The sequence below is a fragment of the Leptodactylus fuscus genome, chromosome 1, assembly GCF_031893055.1.
Source record: "Leptodactylus fuscus isolate aLepFus1 chromosome 1, aLepFus1.hap2, whole genome shotgun sequence".
Lineage (NCBI taxonomy): Eukaryota > Metazoa > Chordata > Amphibia > Anura > Leptodactylidae > Leptodactylus > Leptodactylus fuscus.
In genome coordinates, this window is record NC_134265.1 from 35327244 (window position 1) to 35337302 (window position 10059).

The 10059-nt window shown below is 44.6% G+C and overlaps 2 non-coding genes across 2 annotated transcripts; both read left to right on the plus strand.

Moving 5' to 3' along the window:
- The first annotated feature begins 1993 nt into the window (after positions 1 to 1993).
- On the plus strand, positions 1994 to 2157 carry LOC142190641 (U1 spliceosomal RNA). Its single transcript, XR_012714326.1, has one exon. It is a non-coding gene; the product is annotated as a U1 spliceosomal RNA (small nuclear RNA).
- A 3869-nt stretch (positions 2158 to 6026) lies between these two features.
- LOC142190642 (U1 spliceosomal RNA) lies at positions 6027 to 6190 on the plus strand. The gene has a single exon (XR_012714327.1). It is a non-coding gene; the product is annotated as a U1 spliceosomal RNA (small nuclear RNA).
- Positions 6191 to 10059: the final 3869 nt, after the last annotated feature.

Here is a 10059-nt window from a genome sequence, read left to right on the forward strand (position 1 = left end):
TTCGCCAATCCTGTGGAACAGACCCAGTCATTACTGAATCCTTAAATATTAGATACAAGGGTCTATCTATGACCATGCTTAATTCCCTCAGAACTCGGGGGTGTATACCATCTGGACCGGGCGATTTCTCTATTTTAGTGTTTTGCAGGCGGCGCTGCACTTCTTCCTGGGTTAAGCAGGTGACATTTAATTGAGAGTTAACATTACCCCTAATCATGTTGCCGGCCAATGGATATTCTTGTGTAAACACTGTAGAGAAGAAGGCATTTAATACTTGTGCTCTTTCCTCATCCTCCTCCACCATTACACCCAGATTATTTTTGAGAGTGCCGACATTGTCAGTTTTTATTCTCTTATTATTTATGTAATTGAAGAATAATTTTGGATTACTTTTACTTTCCTTGGCAATTTTTCTCTCAGCCTCAATCTTCGCCTCCTTTATTTGTTTTTTGCACAATTTATTTTTCTCTGTTATAGTTTTTTAATGCTGTGTCGCTACTCTCTTGTTTTAGTACTTTAAATGCTTCCTTTTTATCCCTCATTGCATTCTGTACTGTTTTAGTTAGCCATATTGGTTTTCTATGATTTCTAGCCCGCTTATTCCCATAGGGTATGTGTTTTCTAGTGCTCTTATTTAGTATATTTTTGAAGATGTCCCATTTAGTTTGTGTTCCCGTCACGTTGAGGACATTGTCCCAGTTTATGCTGCTAGGCTCCTCTCTCAGCTGGTTAAAATTTGCCTTCCTGAAGTTTAGTGTTTTTGTACCCCCTCTAATGAACGTCTTCTTAATGTGTACAAGAAAACTTATTCTGTTATGGTCACTATTACCCAGATGTCCCCCAACCTCCACTTTTGATAGTGTGTCAGGTTCATTTGTTAAAATTAGGTCTAAAAGGGCCTGGCCTCTTGTTGGGTCCTGCACTAGTTGCGATAGGTAATTGTCTTTTATTACTGACAAGAACCTGCTCCCTTTGTTGGATCTGCAGGTTTCTGCCTCCCAGTTGATATCTGGGTAGTTGAAATCCCCCATAATAATGACTTTATTCTGCTTTGCGGCCTCATCTATTTGTTTTATTAGTACATTTTCAGCTTCTTCCATTATATTTGGAGATTTATAACAAACCCCTATCAGTATTTTATTATTTTTTGTTCCTCCCGTAATCTCCACCCATAAGGACTCCACATAATCATTTTCCTCCCAGATGTCCTCACGCAGGACTGGCTTAAGGCCGTTTTTTACGTATAAGCAAACCCCTCCCCCTTTCTTATTTGTACGCTCCTTTCTAAACATACTGTACCCTTGTTTATTTACAGCCCAGTCATAGCTAGAGTCCAGCCATGTCTCACTTACCCCCCACCATGTCATAATTGTCTTCCAACATCATCACTTCTAGTTCCTCCATCTTGTTAGTAAGACTTCGGGCATTCGTATGCATACATTTCATAGATTTATCTTCCCTACTCTTCCACTGCCTACTGACTGCTCTAACCCGACCCCCTGCTCCACCCCCAGTTTCAGTATCTAGCCCTCTTTCCATTTCTACACTATCTTGCCCTCTACATGTTACCCTCTCCCCCCAGTACCTAGTTTAAACACTCCTCCAACCGTCTAGCCATCTTCTCTTCTAATTCTAATGAGCCATCCCGGCTTAAGTAAACCAAAGGCACGCAGCTGCCTCGTGCCTGACTCTGCTGCCCAGCCGGAGCTCGGTTTCTGGAAGCCGCCACCCATTCGCCCCCTCCCCTTTCGTTTTATGCTAATGCCCTTGCTGCACTGCATCTTGGAAATGCCTAGCCGGGAACATTTGAATGCAGGCAGCGGGGTGTCGGGGCGAGGAATGGAGCGCAGCCTGTGCTACGGCCGCCTACCGAGGAAAACGCATGCGGTGTGGCATTGCACCATGCGGACCTCTGTTGGCCAAGGGCCAATGCCTCCCCAATGCGGCAGGGCTGCGGGGGAGGGGCGCTGGCCTAGCAGTCGGTGAATAACTCATACTTACCTGGCAGGGGAGATACCATGATCATGAAGGTGGTTCTCCCAGGGTGAGGCTCATCCATTGCACTCCGGGTGTGCTGACCCCTGCGATTTCCCCAAATGCGGGAAACTCGACTGCATAATTTGTGGTAGTGGGGGACTGCGTTCGCGCTTTCCCCTGATTTTCTCTGGTTGAAAGACAGTGCTCGTTCCTTGCTTCCTCTCGCTTGCTAGTTTGTTGCTCGATGCTGCGTACCTGTGCAGTACACTCAGATGGTTAGACTATCGCAACCGGGTTGCTGGCAGAGAGGCACGCTGCTGCTGCTGCCGCCGCTGCCACAGTGTAAGCAAAGCATTCCAGGTGGCCTTTGTCTCCCTCTAGTGGATGAGCGACAGTCCACTCATTCAGTCACACCGTTGGAACGTTAGAGTTTCAACTGTTATGGTGATGCAGCAAGTTCTCCGCTTCAGGCCTGAACCCGCCGCTTTCCATACCTGCCATTCATAGTTACATAGTAGATGAAGTTGGATAAAGACATGAGTCCATCAAGTCCAACCTATAGCCCTACAATCCCCTACAGTGTTGATCCAGGGGAAGGCAAAAACCCCCATGAGGCTCATGCCAATTGCCCTATTTCAGAGGAAAAAATTCCTTCCCGACTCCAAATCTGGCAGTCAGTATAAAACCCTGGATCAACGTGTCCTTAAAATCTAGAGACCATAACCCATTATATTTTTCTCTTCAAGAAAGGCATCCAGGCCCACTTTGAACTTGTTCAGTGAATCCGCCATCACCACTTCCTGGGGCAGAGACTTCCAGAGCCTCGCTGTTCTTACTGTGAAGAATCCCCTTCTATGTTTCTGGTGAAACCTTCTCTCCTCCATACGTAGTGGATGTCCTCTTGTCACTGTCACTGGCCTAGGAGTAAAAAGATCCTTAGAAAGTTCTTTGTATTGTCCCTTCATGTATTTGTACATTGTTATTAGATCTCCCCGTAGACGTCTTTTCTCTAAGCTGAATAACCCCAAGTTTGTTAATCTATCGTTGTACTCCAGTCCACCCATTCCCCTAATCATTTTGGTTGCCCGTCTTTGCACTTTTTCAAGTTCACGTATGTCTTTCTTGTATATCGGGGCCCAAAATTGTGCACAATATTCTAAGTGTGGCCGTACCAGTGATTTGTATAGAGGCATAACTATGTCCTTGTCATGAGAATCTAGACCTCTTTTGATGCATCCCATAATTTTATTTGCCTTGGCAGCAGCTGCCTGACACTGGTCATTAAAGGTAAGCTTGCTGTCCACCAAAATCCCTAAGTCTTTTTCATTGACAGTCTTACCCAGTAATTTACTATTTAGTACATAGTCATACATTTTATTACGTCGCCCAAAGTGCATTACTTTACATTTGTCAACATTAAACTTCATTTGCCAAGTCTCCGCCCATGCTTCCAGTTTCCTTAGATTCCCTTGTAATATTCTACTATCCTCCTCATTATTGATTACCCTACAAAGTTTAGTATCATCTGCAAATATAGACACCCTGCTTTGTAAACCCTCTACCAGGTCATTAATAAAGATGTTAAACAAGAGAGGACCTAATACTGACCCCTGCGGCACCCCACTGGTGACTGTGGCCCCGTCTGAATATTTACCATTAACAAGTACCCTCTGTTTCCTATCAGTGAGCCAGTTGCTAACCCAAATGCATATGTTTCCCCCCAGTCCCAACAATCTCATTTTGCATCCCAACCGTTTATCTGGAACAGTATCAAAAGCCTTTGAAAAGTCCAGGTACACCACGTCTACTGCATTAGCCATGTCCAGTCTTGAACTGACCTCCTCATAGAAGCTGATCAGATTAGTCTGACAGGACCGATTCCTCATAAACCCATGCTGATTGGGTGTTATAAGATTATTTACATTGAGATACCCCAGGATAGCATCTCTTAGAAAGCCCTCAAATATCTTTCCCACCACAGAAGTTAAACTTACTGGCCTATAGTTTCCAGGTTCCCTTTTACACCCCTTTTTGAAAATTGGCACCACATTTGCTATTCGCCAATCCTGTGGAACAGACCCAGTCATTACTGAATCCTTAAATATTAGATACAAGGGTCTATCTATGACCATGCTTAATTCCCTCAGAACTCGGGGGTGTATACCATCTGGACCGGGCGATTTCTCTATTTTAGTGTTTTGCAGGCGGCGCTGCACTTCTTCCTGGGTTAAGCAGGTGACATTTAATTGAGAGTTAACATTACCCCTAATCATGTTGCCGGCCAATGGATATTCTTGTGTAAACACTGTAGAGAAGAAGGCATTTAATACTTGTGCTCTTTCCTCATCCTCCTCCACCATTACACCCAGATTATTTTTGAGAGTGCCGACATTGTCAGTTTTTATTCTCTTATTATTTATGTAATTGAAGAATAATTTTGGATTACTTTTACTTTCCTTGGCAATTTTTCTCTCAGCCTCAATCTTCGCCTCCTTTATTTGTTTTTTGCACAATTTATTTTTCTCTGTTATAGTTTTTTAATGCTGTGTCGCTACTCTCTTGTTTTAGTACTTTAAATGCTTCCTTTTTATCCCTCATTGCATTCTGTACTGTTTTAGTTAGCCATATTGGTTTTCTATGATTTCTAGCCCGCTTATTCCCATAGGGTATGTGTTTTCTAGTGCTCTTATTTAGTATATTTTTGAAGATGTCCCATTTAGTTTGTGTTCCCGTCACGTTGAGGACATTGTCCCAGTTTATGCTGCTAGGCTCCTCTCTCAGCTGGTTAAAATTTGCCTTCCTGAAGTTTAGTGTTTTTGTACCCCCTCTAATGAACGTCTTCTTAATGTGTACAAGAAAACTTATTCTGTTATGGTCACTATTACCCAGATGTCCCCCAACCTCCACTTTTGATAGTGTGTCAGGTTCATTTGTTAAAATTAGGTCTAAAAGGGCCTGGCCTCTTGTTGGGTCCTGCACTAGTTGCGATAGGTAATTGTCTTTTATTACTGACAAGAACCTGCTCCCTTTGTTGGATCTGCAGGTTTCTGCCTCCCAGTTGATATCTGGGTAGTTGAAATCCCCCATAATAATGACTTTATTCTGCTTTGCGGCCTCATCTATTTGTTTTATTAGTACATTTTCAGCTTCTTCCATTATATTTGGAGATTTATAACAAACCCCTATCAGTATTTTATTATTTTTTGTTCCTCCCGTAATCTCCACCCATAAGGACTCCACATAATCATTTTCCTCCCAGATGTCCTCACGCAGGACTGGCTTAAGGCCGTTTTTTACGTATAAGCAAACCCCTCCCCCTTTCTTATTTGTACGCTCCTTTCTAAACATACTGTACCCTTGTTTATTTACAGCCCAGTCATAGCTAGAGTCCAGCCATGTCTCACTTACCCCCCACCATGTCATAATTGTCTTCCAACATCATCACTTCTAGTTCCTCCATCTTGTTAGTAAGACTTCGGGCATTCGTATGCATACATTTCATAGATTTATCTTCCCTACTCTTCCACTGCCTACTGACTGCTCTAACCCGACCCCCTGCTCCACCCCCAGTTTCAGTATCTAGCCCTCTTTCCATTTCTACACTATCTTGCCCTCTACATGTTACCCTCTCCCCCCAGTACCTAGTTTAAACACTCCTCCAACCGTCTAGCCATCTTCTCTTCTAATTCTAATGAGCCATCCCGGCTTAAGTAAACCAAAGGCACGCAGCTGCCTCGTGCCTGACTCTGCTGCCCAGCCGGAGCTCGGTTTCTGGAAGCCGCCACCCATTCGCCCCCTCCCCTTTCGTTTTATGCTAATGCCCTTGCTGCACTGCATCTTGGAAATGCCTAGCCGGGAACATTTGAATGCAGGCAGCGGGGTGTCGGGGCGAGGAATGGAGCGCAGCCTGTGCTACGGCCGCCTACCGAGGAAAACGCATGCGGTGTGGCATTGCACCATGCGGACCTCTGTTGGCCAAGGGCCAATGCCTCCCCAATGCGGCAGGGCTGCGGGGGAGGGGCGCTGGCCTAGCAGTCGGTGAATAACTCATACTTACCTGGCAGGGGAGATACCATGATCATGAAGGTGGTTCTCCCAGGGTGAGGCTCATCCATTGCACTCCGGGTGTGCTGACCCCTGCGATTTCCCCAAATGCGGGAAACTCGACTGCATAATTTGTGGTAGTGGGGGACTGCGTTCGCGCTTTCCCCTGATTTTCTCTGGTTGAAAGACAGTGCTCGTTCCTTGCTTCCTCTCGCTTGCTAGTTTGTTGCTCGATGCTGCGTACCTGTGCAGTACACTCAGATGGTTAGACTATCGCAACCGGGTTGCTGGCAGAGAGGCACGCTGCTGCTGCTGCCGCCGCTGCCACAGTGTAAGCAAAGCATTCCAGGTGGCCTTTGTCTCCCTCTAGTGGATGAGCGACAGTCCACTCATTCAGTCACACCGTTGGAACGTTAGAGTTTCAACTGTTATGGTGATGCAGCAAGTTCTCCGCTTCAGGCCTGAACCCGCCGCTTTCCATACCTGCCATTCATAGTTACATAGTAGATGAAGTTGGATAAAGACATGAGTCCATCAAGTCCAACCTATAGCCATACAATCCCCTACAGTGTTGATCCAGGGGAAGGCAAAAACCCCCATGAGGCTCATGCCAATTGCCCTATTTCAGAGGAAAAAATTCCTTCCCGACTCCAAATCTGGCAGTCAGTATAAAACCCTGGATCAACGTGTCCTTAAAATCTAGAGACCATAACCCATTATATTTTTCTCTTCAAGAAAGGCATCCAGGCCCACTTTGAACTTGTTCAGTGAATCCGCCATCACCACTTCCTGGGGCAGAGACTTCCAGAGCCTCGCTGTTCTTACTGTGAAGAATCCCCGTCTATGTTTCTGGTGAAACCTTCTCTCCTCCATACGTAGTGGATGTCCTCTTGTCACTGTCACTGGCCTAGGAGTAAAAAGATCCTTAGAAAGTTCTTTGTATTGTCCCTTCATGTATTTGTACATTGTTATTAGATCTCCCCGTAGACGTCTTTTCTCTAAGCTGAATAACCCCAAGTTTGTTAATCTATCGTTGTACTCCAGTCCACCCATTCCCCTAATCATTTTGGTTGCCCGTCTTTGCACTTTTTCAAGTTCACGTATGTCTTTCTTGTATATCGGGGCCCAAAATTGTGCACAATATTCTAAGTGTGGCCGTACCAGTGATTTGTATAGAGGCATAACTATGTCCTTGTCATGAGAATCTAGACCTCTTTTGATGCATCCCATAATTTTATTTGCCTTGGCAGCAGCTGCCTGACACTGGTCATTAAAGGTAAGCTTGCTGTCCACCAAAATCCCTAAGTCTTTTTCATTGACAGTCTTACCCAGTAATTTACTATTTAGTACATAGTCATACATTTTATTACGTCGCCCAAAGTGCATTACTTTACATTTGTCAACATTAAACTTCATTTGCCAAGTCTCCGCCCATGCTTCCAGTTTCCTTAGATCCCCTTGCAATATTCTACTATCCTCCTCATTATTGATTACCCTACAAAGTTTAGTATCATCTGCAAATATAGACACCCTGCTTTGTAAACCCTCTACCAGGTCATTAATAAAGATGTTAAACAAGAGAGGACCTAATACTGACCCCTGCGGCACCCCACTGGTGACTGTGGCCCCGTCTGAATATTTACCATTAACAAGTACCCTCTGTTTCCTATCAGTGAGCCAGTTGCTAACCCAAATGCATATGTTTCCCCCCAGTCCCAACAATCTCATTTTGCATCCCAACCGTTTATCTGGAACAGTATCAAAAGCCTTTGAAAAGTCCAGGTACACCACGTCTACTGCATTAGCCATGTCCAGTCTTGAACTGACCTCCTCATAGAAGCTGATCAGATTAGTCTGACAGGACCGATTCCTCATAAACCCATGCTGATTGGGTGTTATAAGATTATTTACATTGAGATACCCCAGGATAGCATCTCTTAGAAAGCCCTCAAATATCTTTCCCACCACAGAAGTTAAACTTACTGGCCTATAGTTTCCAGGTTCCCTTTTACACCCCTTTTTGAAAATTGGCACCACATTTGCTATTCGCCAATCCTGTGGAACAGACCCAGTCATTACTGAATCCTTAAATATTAGATACAAGGGTCTATCTATGACCATGCTTAATTCCCTCAGAACTCGGGGGTGTATACCATCTGGACCGGGCGATTTCTCTATTTTAGTGTTTTGCAGGCGGCGCTGCACTTCTTCCTGGGTTAAGCAGGTGACATTTAATTGAGAGTTAACATTACCCCTAATCATGTTGCCGGCCAATGGATATTCTTGTGTAAACACTGTAGAGAAGAAGGCATTTAATACTTGTGCTCTTTCCTCATCCTCCTCCACCATTACACCCAGATTATTTTTGAGAGTGCCGACATTGTCAGTTTTTATTCTCTTATTATTTATGTAATTGAAGAATAATTTTGGATTACTTTTACTTTCCTTGGCAATTTTTCTCTCAGCCTCAATCTTCGCCTCCTTTATTTGTTTTTTGCACAATTTATTTTTCTCTGTTATAGTTTTTTAATGCTGTGTCGCTACTCTCTTGTTTTAGTACTTTAAATGCTTCCTTTTTATCCCTCATTGCATTCTGTACTGTTTTAGTTAGCCATATTGGTTTTCTATGATTTCTAGCCCGCTTATTCCCATAGGGTATGTGTTTTCTAGTGCTCTTATTTAGTATATTTTTGAAGATGTCCCATTTAGTTTGTGTTCCCGTCACGTTGAGGACATTGTCCCAGTTTATGCTGCTAGGCTCCTCTCTCAGCTGGTTAAAATTTGCCTTCCTGAAGTTTAGTGTTTTTGTACCCCCTCTAATGAACGTCTTCTTAATGTGTACAAGAAAACTTATTCTGTTATGGTCACTATTACCCAGATGTCCCCCAACCTCCACTTTTGATAGTGTGTCAGGTTCATTTGTTAAAATTAGGTCTAAAAGGGCCTGGCCTCTTGTTGGGTCCTGCACTAGTTGCGATAGGTAATTGTCTTTTATTACTGACAAGAACCTGCTCCCTTTGTTGGATCTGCAGGTTTCTGCCTCCCAGTTGATATCTGGGTAGTTGAAATCCCCCATAATAATGACTTTATTCTGCTTTGCGGCCTCATCTATTTGTTTTATTAGTACATTTTCAGCTTCTTCCATTATATTTGGAGATTTATAACAAACCCCTATCAGTATTTTATTATTTTTTGTTCCTCCCGTAATCTCCACCCATAAGGACTCCACATAATCATTTTCCTCCCAGATGTCCTCACGCAGGACTGGCTTAAGGCCGTTTTTTACGTATAAGCAAACCCCTCCCCCTTTCTTATTTGTACGCTCCTTTCTAAACATACTGTACCCTTGTTTATTTACAGCCCAGTCATAGCTAGAGTCCAGCCATGTCTCACTTACCCCCCACCATGTCATAATTGTCTTCCAACATCATCACTTCTAGTTCCTCCATCTTGTTAGTAAGACTTCGGGCATTCGTATGCATACATTTCATAGATTTATCTTCCCTACTCTTCCACTGCCTACTGACTGCTCTAACCCGACCCCCTGCTCCACCCCCAGTTTCAGTATCTAGCCCTCTTTCCATTTCTACACTATCTTGCCCTCTACATGTTACCCTCTCCCCCCAGTACCTAGTTTAAACACTCCTCCAACCGTCTAGCCATCTTCTCTTCTAATTCTAATGAGCCATCCCGGCTTAAGTAAACCAAAGGCACGCAGCTGCCTCGTGCCTGACTCTGCTGCCCAGCCGGAGCTCGGTTTCTGGAAGCCGCCACCCATTCGCCCCCTCCCCTTTCGTTTTATGCTAATGCCCTTGCTGCACTGCATCTTGGAAATGCCTAGCCGGGAACATTTGAATGCAGGCAGCGGGGTGTCGGGGCGAGGAATGGAGCGCAGCCTGTGCTACGGCCGCCTACCGAGGAAAACGCATGCGGTGTGGCATTGCACCATGCGGACCTCTGTTGGCCAAGGGCCAATGCCTCCCCAATGCGGCAGGGCTGCGGGGGAGGGGCGCTGGCCTAGCAGTCGGTGAATAACTC